Source organism: Physeter macrocephalus, chromosome 17 (genome assembly GCF_002837175.3).
Source record: "Physeter macrocephalus isolate SW-GA chromosome 17, ASM283717v5, whole genome shotgun sequence".
Lineage (NCBI taxonomy): Eukaryota > Metazoa > Chordata > Mammalia > Artiodactyla > Physeteridae > Physeter > Physeter macrocephalus.
This window is the reverse complement of record NC_041230.1, coordinates 37,940,424-37,953,288: the sequence shown is the minus strand read 5'-3', so window position 1 is coordinate 37,953,288 and position 12,865 is coordinate 37,940,424. Positions and strand designations below refer to the sequence as shown.

At 38.8% G+C, this 12,865-nt stretch overlaps 1 protein-coding gene across 5 annotated transcripts in view; it reads right to left on the bottom strand.

Annotated features, from left to right (window-relative positions):
* The window catches only part of NFATC3 (nuclear factor of activated T cells 3), a 133,149-nt gene that overhangs the window by 90,718 nt on the left and 29,566 nt on the right, over window positions 1-12,865 (bottom strand). The window lies entirely within an intron of this gene.

Here is a 12,865-nt window from a genome sequence, read left to right as displayed (position 1 = left end):
GACCGGGGCACGAACCCGTGCCCCCTGCATTGGCAGGCAGACTCTCAACCACTGTGCTGCCACCAGGGAAGCCCTGTGTGTGTGTTTTAATGTATCTGATTAATTCTGCAGATATACATAATTATCACATATTTAATTTTTTCTTTTTCTGTATTTCCGTATTTTCTAAAATAAGAATCTGAAAATAATAAATGCTTCTATAAAGGAAATAATCATATCCATAATTCTAAAAAATACAGAATTATGCAATGATATGATCATATAAATTCAGCCTCATCTGGGGTCTGCAGTTTAAAATGGAGTAAAGGATAAAGCAGAGTCTTTGAAAGGTTTTTAATTATAAGTATACACACTAGTTTATTAATGCAAAGTATTACAGACTGAAATTCAGGAGACCTAGACACTAGCCTACCTCTGCCATTAGTTGTGAGCTTAGTCACATATTTTAACCTCTCCAAGGCCTCAGTTTCCTTGCAATAAAATTCAGGAAATGTTTATGATGAACAGAAAGAGCTCTTCCCTTCACAGTCACACCATCAAGAATTCATCTTTCGTCATGGCAAACCAGGTTACAAAAGCCACATGACCCTCAACTAGAAAATAACTCAACAGGGCTTTTAACTATTGATTGTTAAAGTAATCCTCATAAAGGCAGAACTTTTAAAATGTACCCCTTGCTAGAGTATTTAACACTAAACAAGTCCTGCCAAATTACCTACTGAGAGCACCTGCAGCAATAAGGGTATTTTTGCAACTTCACAGGAGCGATTATTTTCCATTTTCACAGAGGCAGAAGTAGTACTAACCCCTCATACAAGGTGCTGGTTGAACACCTTCACTTTTTACAAAGAGACCATCACTGGGAAACCAAAGACAAAACTGTTCATAGATACAACAAAGAGAAGCACAAATTTGTAGCCTCTTCTCAAAAGTACTCAAGTAGATCACAGTATTTAATCACATAAGTACCAGTGGAAAATAAAAAACACATGTCTTTAGACTCTTGGTGTTGTCATTAGCCAGCATCTTATAATTTAACTACCTCCTTAGTCCTAGATTTTGGAGCTTTTAAGATGTTCTGTGGTTAGTGAACATACTCAGTAAAGAGTTCTTACATATATTAAAACAACAAAACAAAACCCCCTAGGTTTAAACCCTGGTTCTGCCTTTCCACCACTGTGTGAACATGAACAAGTTATTTAACCTGCTTGAACCTCAGTTTTCTGAGGCACTTTTTTCTATAAAACCGGAAGGCTGTGAGTAGAGTATTACCTGAAATGCACAGGACCATTTTAAGGCAAGCAACCTAACACAGTGACTAATATTTAGCAAGAACCCAATACATACCTTATTTTTTTTTAATTCTGAAATATTTCCTAATAAATTGAAACACCTTTCTAAGTATACCACTCACTCCACTCTCTCACCTCACTTACTGAATCAAGAGAAGAAGGAAATCAGAACTCCAAAGAAGAAAACCCATCTGTGACTTAGATAAAAAGCTGAAGGGGGCTCCCCTGGTGGCGCAGTGGAATCCGCCTGCCAATACAGGGGACATGGGTTCAAGCCCTGGTCCGGGAAGATCCCATATGCCGCGGAGCAACTAAGCCTGTGGGCCACAACTACTGAGCCTGCGCTCTAGAGAGCCCACGAGCCACAAGTACTGAGCCCGCATGACGCAACTACTGAAGCCCGCCTGCCTGGAGCCCGTGCTCCACAAGAGAAACCACCGCGATGGGAAGCCCGCGTACCGCAATGAAGAGTAGCTCCCGCTCGCTGCAACTAGAGAAAGCCCATGTGCAGCAACGAAGACCCCAAGACAGCCAAAAATAAAAATAAACAAATTTATTGAAAAAAAGGGGAAAAAAAGCTGAAGGGAAAAGCTATTAAAAATAAACAACAAGGACTTCACTGGTGGCACAGTGGTTAAGAATCTGCCTGCCAATGCAGGGGACACAGGTTTGAACCCTGGTCCGGGAAGATCCCACATGCCGCGGAGCAACCAAGCCCGTGAGCCACAACTACCAAGCTTGCATGCTGTAACTACTGAAGCCCGCGCTCCGCAACAAGAGAAAGCCATCGCAATGAGAAGCCCATACACCACAATGAAGAGTAGAAAGCCCGTGGGCAGCAAAGATCCAACGCAGCCAAAAATAAATAAATAAATAAATTTATTTTAAAAATAAATAAATAGGGCTTCCCTGGTGGCGCAGTGGTTGAGAGTCCGTCTGCCGATGCAGGGGACACGGGTTCTTGCCCCGGTCCGGGAAGATCCCACATGCTGCGGAGCGGCTAGGCCCGTGAGCCATGGCCGCTGAGCCTGTGCGTCTGGAGCCTGTGCTCCACAACGGGAGAGGCCACAACAGTGAGAGGCCCGCGTACCGCAAAAAAATAATAATAAATAAATAAACAACAAAATGAAGAGGTTTGGGGGAAAATGGGGAGTGACTGTTAATGGGTATTGGGTTTCTTTCTGGGGTGATGAAAATGTTGTAACAGTGACTGTGGTAATGGCTGCACTATTCTGTGAATAAACTAAAACCCCCTAAACTGTAAACTCTAAATGGGTGAATTGTACGGTATGTAAATTATATCTCAATAAAGCTGTAATAAATATATAATGAACATAATATGTATATTTTTCACAATTAAAAGTATTTTTTAAAAGTTAAAAAATTTGTTTCTTATCTGACTATAAGAAAATCACCAAAAAATTGTAAACAAGTGCTATCACCTCACATTTAACATTTTCATGTATGTCCTCATCTACATGGGTATGTTTTTTATACAGTTGTGACCATAACAGTTTAGGGTTTTTTTAAAACCTTTTATTAAAGGACAAGGTACATACTTTTACAAAAGTACACATATCGTAAGTATATAGTTTGGGGAAACTGTCACAAACATACACACCCTGTAATAGCTCCCTTTAAAAAAAAGAACACAGGAAGAGGGATAAATTAGGAGTTTGGGATTAGCAGATACAAACTACTATATAAAAAGTAGATAAACAACAAGGTCCTACTGTATGGCACAGGAAGTTATATTCAATATCCTGTAATAAACTACAATGGAAAAGAATCTGAAAAAGAATATATATATATATATATATATATATGCATACATACATATCTGAATCCCCTTGCTGTACACCAGAAACTAATACAACACTGTAAATCAACTATACTTTAAAAAAAAGAACATCTCAGAAGTCCCCCTTTGGCTCCCTTCCAAGTTATTACCTCTCCCACAAAAGTAACCACTATACTGACTTCTAACAGCCTAGAAATATTTGTTTTGCCTATTTAACATACAACTTGGTCTTTCAATTTTTTCATATTATATTGGGCTTTATAAAGTTTCTAAACAATTTTCAAGGCCATATAAAATGTCAAAAGTCAATGATCATAGTTATTTCCTACTTTTTACTCTTATAAATAATATAGTATCGAACATCTACTATACCTATAGCTTTTTATCTTCTTTTGAAGTAGTCTTCAAGGATAAATTAAGGGCAGAGTTACTAGATGACAGGACACACACATTTTTAGCACTCCTACTATATAGAGACATTTGTTTCAGAAGACTTGTTTTAATTTGCAACATTGGAGGGACATAAGACAGTTTCTTCAACCAAGATGTTATTTTAAAATTTAGCGTAATTTAGAACTAAAATGGTTCTGTATGAAATATGATGTTTGTAGGCTGCAAAGAACAGAAAACTGAACTCAAAGTAGCTGAGGGGGAGGGGCGGTATTTTTCATCCAACAATAACACCAGGTCCAAAGGTAGAACATCTCCAGTGTAGGTGTTATTTCTTCAGTTCAACAAAGTCATTAACCAGTTTCTTTCTGTATTCCCATTTTGCCATTTTGCAGGTGCTAACTTTGTCCTATTGACTTTTCAACCATATATGTGTATTTTGCCCTAAAACCAGAAGCAATGTAATCATTCATTTAATAAATATTTTTTGAGTAGCTACTATATAGCAGGCATGTTGTAGACACTGAAAACATGAGTAAGCTTTACATATGAGTAAAGTCCCCATCCTCTTAGAACTTAAATTCTAGTAAAATGTCAGGTGGTGATATTTGCTATAAGGAAAAATAAAATAGAGTAAGGAGAATGGAGTAGGGAAGAGGGGAAGTTAATTTAGATAGGTCAGAAAAGGGCTCTTTCTCCAATGTTTGAGGAGATACCAAAAGGATATGAGGAATGAGCTATACAGAGATCTAGGGGAAGAATATTGTGGGTATAGGAAATAGTGAGTGCAAAAGGCCTGAGAACAGAGTATTTTTGGAGTGTATGAGAAAAAGCAAGAAGGCCAGTGGGAACAGAGTGAGGAGATAAAATGATAAGGGCTTGGTGGGGGATGGGGCCACTGGCTACTCAAGTAAGGCCTCACAAACCAGTAGAATGACTGGTTTTTATTACGATACGAGATGAGAAACCACTGGAGGGGTGTAAGCAAAGGAGTGTCATGATCTGATATATATAATCTGATATATATTTAAGAAACTATTGTTATAAGCCAGGTGCAAAATAATGGAGCATAAGGACCCAGGAGGTGGTGGGTTGTAAAAGTAGAGGAAACATTAAGAAGTGAGTTTTTTTAAAATTATGGTAGAGCTGTCAGAACTTGCTGATGAATTAAATGGGAGAAAGAGGGGACTCAAAGATGACACCAAGGTTTTGGGCCTGAACTATTACAAGAATAGTACTTCTAATTACTGAAATGAAGGAGAAAATGAGAAAGAGTTGAGAGATATGAAATAAAAAAACTTTACTTTGTACACATTAAATGTGAGATTCCAATAAACTTTCCAAGTAGAGATATCAAGTAGATAGTTACATTAAAAAGTCTCAGCCTGGGGACTTCCCTGGCAGTCCAGTGGTTAAGACTCCACACTCCCAATGCAGGAGGTACGGGTTCGATCCCTGGCTGGGAGCTAAGATCCTGCATGCCGCACGGCGCGGCCTAAAAAAAAAGGTCTCAGCCTGGCCATGTAAATTTGGGAATCTTATGAATGTATAGATAGTATTTGAAGCCATAAGACCAGAAGAGATGACTAGGGAGTGAGTTTAGATAGAGATAGATATAGAAGAAAGCAGGACACAGGGAGATCAGCTCGGTGCTTTGCGATGACCTAGAGGGATGGGATAGGGAGGATGGGATGGAGGCTCAAGAGGGAGGGGATATATGTATGCATATGGCTGATTCACTTTGATGTACAACAGGACCTAATACAGTATTGTGAAGCAATTATACTCCAATAAAGATCTATTTAAAAGAAGAAGAAGAAAGCAGGCAACTGAGGCATAGAGGATTCCAAACTTTAGCAACAGGTAGACAAAAAAGAATGGATAAGGAGAAGAGACAGTCAGTGAAATGGAAGAACCGAAAGAGTGTGGCATACCAGAATCCAAGTAAAGAAAGTGTTCATTCATTCAACAACTATTTATAATATGATTTGTATTTTCTAGGAATTGTTCTAGATGCTAGGTATAAATAAGACATGCATGGTCCTTGCCCTCATGAAGTGTACAGTCTCAGAGGAGATCGACAAAAACAAAAATTAAAAATTGTAAGTATTACTAAGTGGTGGGAAAGACACTAAAGAAGGAACCTATTTTAAAGAGAGTACAGGGATGGCCTTTCTGAGAAGGCAGCAAAGGAACCAGCAAGCAAAGAAAAGGAAGGTGGGGGTGGAGAGGCATGGGTATAAGAGCTCCAACACCGGGGGACAGTATAAGCAAACACTGAGTCAGATAAGACCTTGGCTTCTTTGAGGAAGTGAAAGGCCAACTATGGCAACAGCTAACAACTGAAGGGGTAAAACTGAAAGAAGCAAAAACCTAGAAGGATCATGGTAAGGAGTTTAAATTTTATTCTAAGGATAATATAAACCATCAAAGTTTTAAAAAGGAAATGCATGATCTCTATTATATTTAAGGACAATTTCATTCAGAAATATATAGTAAATCTGGGATTGACCAGAACAGGAAGGTTTCATTTTTTGGACCCAGAGTTTAAAATGGGGACTTCCCTGGTGATGCAGTGGTTAAGAATCCGCCTGCCAATGCAGGGGACATGGGTTCGAGCCCTGGTCCGAGAAGATCCCACATGCCACGGGGCAACTAAGCCCGTGCGCCACAACGACTGAGCCTGTGCTCTAGAGCCTGTGAACCACAGCTACTGAAGCCCACGTGCTACAACTACTGAAGCCTGTGCACGTAGAGCCCGTGCCCTGCAACAAGAGAAGCCACTGCAATGAGAAGCCCATGCACTGCAACGAAGGATAGCCCCCACTCGTTGCAACTAGAGAAAAGCCCGCACACAGCAATGAAGACCCAACGCAGCCCAAAATTAATTAATTCATTTCTTAAAAAAAGAAATGTACTTGATAAAGTAGCAAAAATTATCAATTTATTAAACTTCAACCCTTTGAGGGGGAAAAAAAGGGTGGGGGAGAAGGGAAGAAAGTCACCCTTGGAAGATATAGTTTCATTAAAATGTAATTATTGTACCAATGCCATTTTGTGTTGAATAATGCTGAAATCCACACCCTTCCCCCAAGTAAACTGTAGATGAAGAAACATTCTATATCAGAATGATGTCTTAAAGCACTGCAGAGATTTGCATACAAAATTTGGGGGAGTGCTGTTTTATCTTTTTCCTAAATGTCACCAAAGTCCAAGCTCTGGAAATGATATGAGCGGCTACTACAATCTCACTATGATAAACAGTCCTACATCTAGATTTCCAACTCTAGAATTCTCAAATTCATGGTGCTTCAGTAATTTGACCATATCGAGACGTATTTGCCTCCTTCAGCCACCAGGGGGCCCCAGGCAAGCATGCAGTAATCTGGGCAACACAGGTTTCCTACAAATGTATTTCCTTAAACTGTAAAGCAGGGGTTGGTAAAATATAGCCCACAGGCCAAACCTGGCCTACCACCTGTTTCTGCATAGGCTAAAAGCTAAGAATGGTTTTTAAATGGTTGGAAAAAATCAAAATAGTACTGTTTAATGACACAAAATAATGTGAAATTCAAATTCTGGTGTCCACAAATGAAGTTTTATTGGAATATAACCATGCTCATTCATTTATATACAACCTATGGTTACTTTCATGGAACAAAAGTAGAGCTGAGTAGCTGTGAGAGATAATGCTTCCCACTGTTACTTGGTGCACTAACAAACTGCACTGCCACAGTTCTATGTGCATTCCGAGTGCAAAGCATATTGATGTATTGCAACATTTTTTAAAACTTACTGGTACATACCTATCACTAAAAAACAGGAAAGAGAAAAGTGGACTTCAAACTGAATGTCATGCTTTTAAAGGCACAGTAGAGTGTGAGTTATCTTCTTATCAAATTAGATGGCAAAGAATTACTTTCATTGTGCAATAACATTATGGCTGTGCTATAAGAATACCTTATACATCAGCATTACCAGTAGGCATTCATCAAATACTCCCAACTCACAGGAAAACAAGAGAAAAAATGAGAAAAAACAGAATACCTTATCACAGCAGGATTTCAGAATAAGAAAAAATTAAAATGAGGCTGCAACCAAAGAAAGTTTCTGAATGGCTCGTCTGTTAGGCAAGCAAAGAAAGCCACTTACTAATGGTGATTTACTTAAATTGTGTCTGACTGCAGCAACTGAAGAAACTTCAGAGAAAATAAACTAGTAAAGACTAACAGCAAGGATGGTTCGTTGAAAAATTGAGGACACTGGCAGCAACATCAAGCATTACAAAACAAGGCAAAAGGTTTCAAGGTTTTCCTTGGCTCCTGCTGTGTAACCAAATGTTACTGATTTTACTTAATTATTATTTACTTGAAGACTCAATGCAGAGTTTAAACTGAAAAATTAGCCTTCTATGAATAGTTTGCATGGCACAACTTCAGGCAAGAATATTTTCAAAGTTGAGAAAATAGTTTAGTACAACCTAAGTGTACTCTGTTAGGATGTGTTATAACTGGTATTGGTAGAAATATGTACGAGAATACTATGAACAACTGCATACCACCAACTTAGACAATCTACAAGAAATGGGCAAATTCTTACAAACACACAAATTACCAATAATGACTCAGAAGAAACAGAAAATCTCAAGAGACCTATATCAAGTAAAGAGATTGAATGAGTTGCCAAAAAATCTCCCAACAAAAGAAGTCCAGGACAACATGGCTTCTACCAAACATTTAGATAAGAATTAACAGCAATCCTTCTCAAACTCATCCAAAAAACAGAAGAGTAGAGAACCCTTCCGAACATTCTACAAGCCCTGTTTTACCCTGATACCAAAACAAGACAAAAATACCACAAGAAAACTACAGGCCAATATCGCTTATAAATATAGATGCAAAAATTCTCAACAAAATACTAACCAAATCTAACACCACATTAAAAGGACCAAATGGAATTTATCCCAGGAATGTAAGGGTGGTTTGACAAACAAAAATCAATTACCACATTACCAGAATGAAAGAAAAAACCACACAATCATCTGAATTAACACAGAAAAGGTATTTGACAGAATTCAATACCCTATCATGATGAAAAAAAAAAACACAAAAAAACAGCAAACTAGGAATAGAAGGGAAGTCCTTAAAATAAAATGATTACGGGTGTTTATGAAAAACCCACAGCTAGGGCTTCCCTGGTGGCGCAGTGGTTGGGAGTCCGCCTGCCGGTGCAGGGAATACGGGTTCGTGCCCCGGTCCGGGAGGATCCCACATGCCGTGGAGCGGCTGGGCCCGTGGGCCATGGCCGCTGGGCCTGCGCGTCCGGAGCCTGTGCTCCGCAGCGGGAGGGGCCGCAGCGGTGGGAGGCCCTCGTACCACAAAAAAAAACAAAAAAACAAAAAAAAAAACCCCACAGCTAACATCATACTTAATGATGAAAAACAGAAGGCTTTCCCCCCCAAATCAGGAACAAGACAAAGACGCCTGCTTTCACCACTGCTATTCAACATTGTACTGGAAAGTCCTAGCCAGCAATTAGGCAATAAAAAGAAATAGAAAGCATCCAATTCGGAAAGGAAGAGGTAAAACTATCTCTGTTTGCTGATGACATGATTCTATATAAGAAAATCTCACAGAATCCACAAAACACAACTAGAGCTAATAAACAAATTCAGGAAAGCTGCAGGGTAGAAGATCAACACATAAAATTCAGTTGTGCTTCTATATGCTGCAATGAACAATCAAAAAAGGAAACTAAGAAAATTCTATTTACAATAGCCTCCAAAAGAATATAATACTTAGTAATAAATTTAACCAAAAATACTTGCACACTAAAAACTACAAAATTTTGCTGAAAGAAATTAAAGAAAACCTAAATAAATGGTAAGAGACTTCCCTTGTTCATGAATTGGAAGACTTTAATATTGTTAACACTGCAATACTCCACAAAGCAATATACAGAGTCAATACAATCTCTACCAAAATTTCAATAGCTTTTTCTGCATAAATGGAAAGACCAATCCTCAAATTTATATGTAACTGAAAGGGGCCTAGAACAGCCAAAATAATATTGAAAATGAAAAACGAAGCAGGAGGACTCACACTTCACAATTCAAAACTTACTACGAAACGACAGTAATCAGAACAGTGTGGTACTGGCACAAGGAAACACATATAAACTAATGGAACAAACAGAACTGATGAGAGCCCAGAAATAAACCCAAAACACCTACGGACAATTGATTTTTTAATACAATTTTTAAAGGTTACACTCCATTTACAGTTATTACAAAATATTGGCTACATTCCTCATATTGTATAATACATTCTTGTAGCTTATCTTTCACCCAATACTTTGTACCTCCCACTCCTCCATCCCTATACTGCCCCCCCCGCCCCCCGTCCACTGGTAACCACTAGCTTGTTCTCTATATCTGTGAGTTTGCTTCTTTTTTGTTATATTCTCTAGTTCGCTGTATTGTGTTGCCCAAAAAAATCGTTTGGGTTGTTCCATAACATCTTACGGAAAAGCCAAACGAACTTTTTGGCCAACCCAATATTTTTTAGATTCCACATATAAGTGACATAATATATAGCATTTGTCTTTCTCTGTCTGACGTATTTCACTTAGCATAATGTATGGCCAATGGATTTTTTTTCCTTTTTTTAAAACTGAAGTATATAGTTGATTTAAAATGTTGTGTTAGTTTCAGGTGTACAGCAAAATGATTCAGTTATACATATATATATATTCTTTTTCAGATTTTTTTCCATTATAGGTTATTACAAGATATTGAATATAGTTCCCTGTGCTATACAGTAGGTTCTTGTTGTTTATCTATTTTTTTACATAGTAGTGTCTACCTGTTAATCCCAAACTCCTAATTTATCCCTCCCCACCCTTTTCCTCTTTGGTAACCATACATTTGTTTTCTATGCCTGTGAGTCTATTTCTGTTTTGTAAATAAGTTGATTTGTACCATTTTTTTAGATTCCACATATAAGTGATATCATATGATACTTGTCTTTCTGTCTTACTTACTACTTCACTTAATATGATAATCTCTAGGTCCATCCATGTTGCTGCAAATGGCATTATTTCATTCTTTTTTATAGCTGAGTAACATTCCATTGTATAAGTGTGTGTGTGTGTATACGTTGGCGGGCACACACAAAGTAGTGTGCGCATCAGGACTCAGGGGAAGGAGCAGTGACCCCAGTGGAGACTGAACCAGACCTACCTGCTAGTGTTGGAGGGTCTCCTGCAGAGGCGGGGCGCGGCTGTGGCTCACCATGGGGACAAGGACACTGGCAGCAGAAGTTCTGGGAAGTACTCCTTGGCGGGAGCCCTCCCAGAGTCTGTCATTAGCCCCACCAAAGAGCCCAGGTAGGCTCCAGTGTTGGGTTGCCTCAGGCCAAACAACCAACAGGAAGGGAACCCAGCCCCAACCATCAGCAGTCAAGCTGATTAAAGTTTTACTGAGCTCTGGCCAAAGAGCAACAATCAGCTCTACCCACCACCAGTCCCTCCCATCAGGAAACTTACACAAGCCTCTTAGATAGCCTCATCCACCAGAGGGCAGACAGCAGAAGCAAGAAGAACTACAGTCCTGCAGCCGGTGGAACAAAAAACCACATTCACAGAAAGATTGACAAGATGAAAAGGCAGAGGGCTGTGTACCAGATGAAGGAACAAGATAAAACCCCAGAAAAACAACTAAATGAAGTGGAGATAGGCAAACTTCTAGAAAAAGAATTCAGAATAATGATAGTGAAGATGATCCAGGACCTCGGAAAAAGAATGGAGGCAAAGATCGAGAAGATGCAAGAAATGTTTAACAAAGACCTAGAAGAATTAAAGAACAAACAAACAGAGATGAACAATACAATAACTGAAATGAAAACTACACTAGAAGGAATCAATAGCAGAATAACTGAGGCAGAAGAACGGATAAGTGACCTGGAAGACAGAATGGTGGAACCCACCCTTTTCCTCTTTGGTAACCATACATTTGTTTTCTATGCCTGTGAGTCTATTTCTGTTTTGTAAATAAGTTGATTTGTACCATTTTTTTAGATTCCACATATAAGTGATATCATATGATACTTGTCTTTCTGTCTTACTTACTACTTCACTTAATATGATAATCTCTAGGTCCATCCATGTTGCTGCAAATGGCATTATTTCATTCTTTTTTATAGCTGAGTAACATTCCATTGTATAAGTGTGTGTGTGTGTATACGTGTGTGTATACATATATATACATATATATCCACTATATATATATATAGAGATAGATAATATATATATATATTATCCACTCATCTGTTGATGGACATTTACGTTGCTTCCATGTCTTGGCTACTGTAAATAGAGTTACTGTGAACACTGCGGTGCATGTATCTTTTTGAATTAGAGTTTCTGTCTTTTCTGGATATATGCCCAGGAGTGAGATTGCTAGATCATATGGTAACTCTTTTTTAATTTTTTAAGGAACCTCCATACTGTTCTCCATAGTGGCTGTACCAATTTACATTCCCACCAACAGTGTAGGAGGGTTCCCTTTTTTCCACACCCTCTCCAGCATTTATTATTTGTAGACTTTTTGATGATGGCCATTCTAACCAGTGTCAGGTGATACCTCACTGTAGTTTTGATTTGCATTTCTCTAATAATTAGTGTGTTGAGCATCTGGCCAACTGATTTATGACAAGGGTGCTAAGACAACTCAATGCAGAAAGAACAGTTTCTTCAACAAATGGTGCTGGGACAACTGAATAACCACATACAAAAGAATGAAGTTGAACCCCACCTCACATCATACACAAAAATTAACTCACAATGGATCAATGATCTAAATAAGAGCTAGACCCATAAAACTTTTAGAAGAAAATATAGGTGTATACTTTCATGACCTCAGACTTGGCATGTGTTCTTAGATTTGATGCTAAAAGTATAAGCAACAAAAGAAAAACTAGATGAAATGGACTTCATAAAAATTAAAAACTTTTGTGCTTCAAAAGATACTACTGGAGAAGGAGCCAAGATGGCGGAGTAGAAGGACATGCTCTCACTCCCTCTTGTGAGAACACCAGAATCACAACTAGCTGCTGGACAATCATCAACAGGAAGACACTGGAACTCACCAAAAAAGATACCCCACATCCAAAGACAAAGGAGAAGCCATAATGAGACGGTAGGAGGGGTGCAATCACAGTAAAATCAAATCCCGTAACTGCTGGGTGGGTGACTCACAGACTGGAGAACACTTATACCACAGAAGTCCACCCACTGGAGTGAAGGTTCTGAGCCCCACGTCAGGCTTCCCAACCTGGGGGTCCGGCAACAGGAGGAGGAATTCCTAGAGAATCAGACTTTGAAG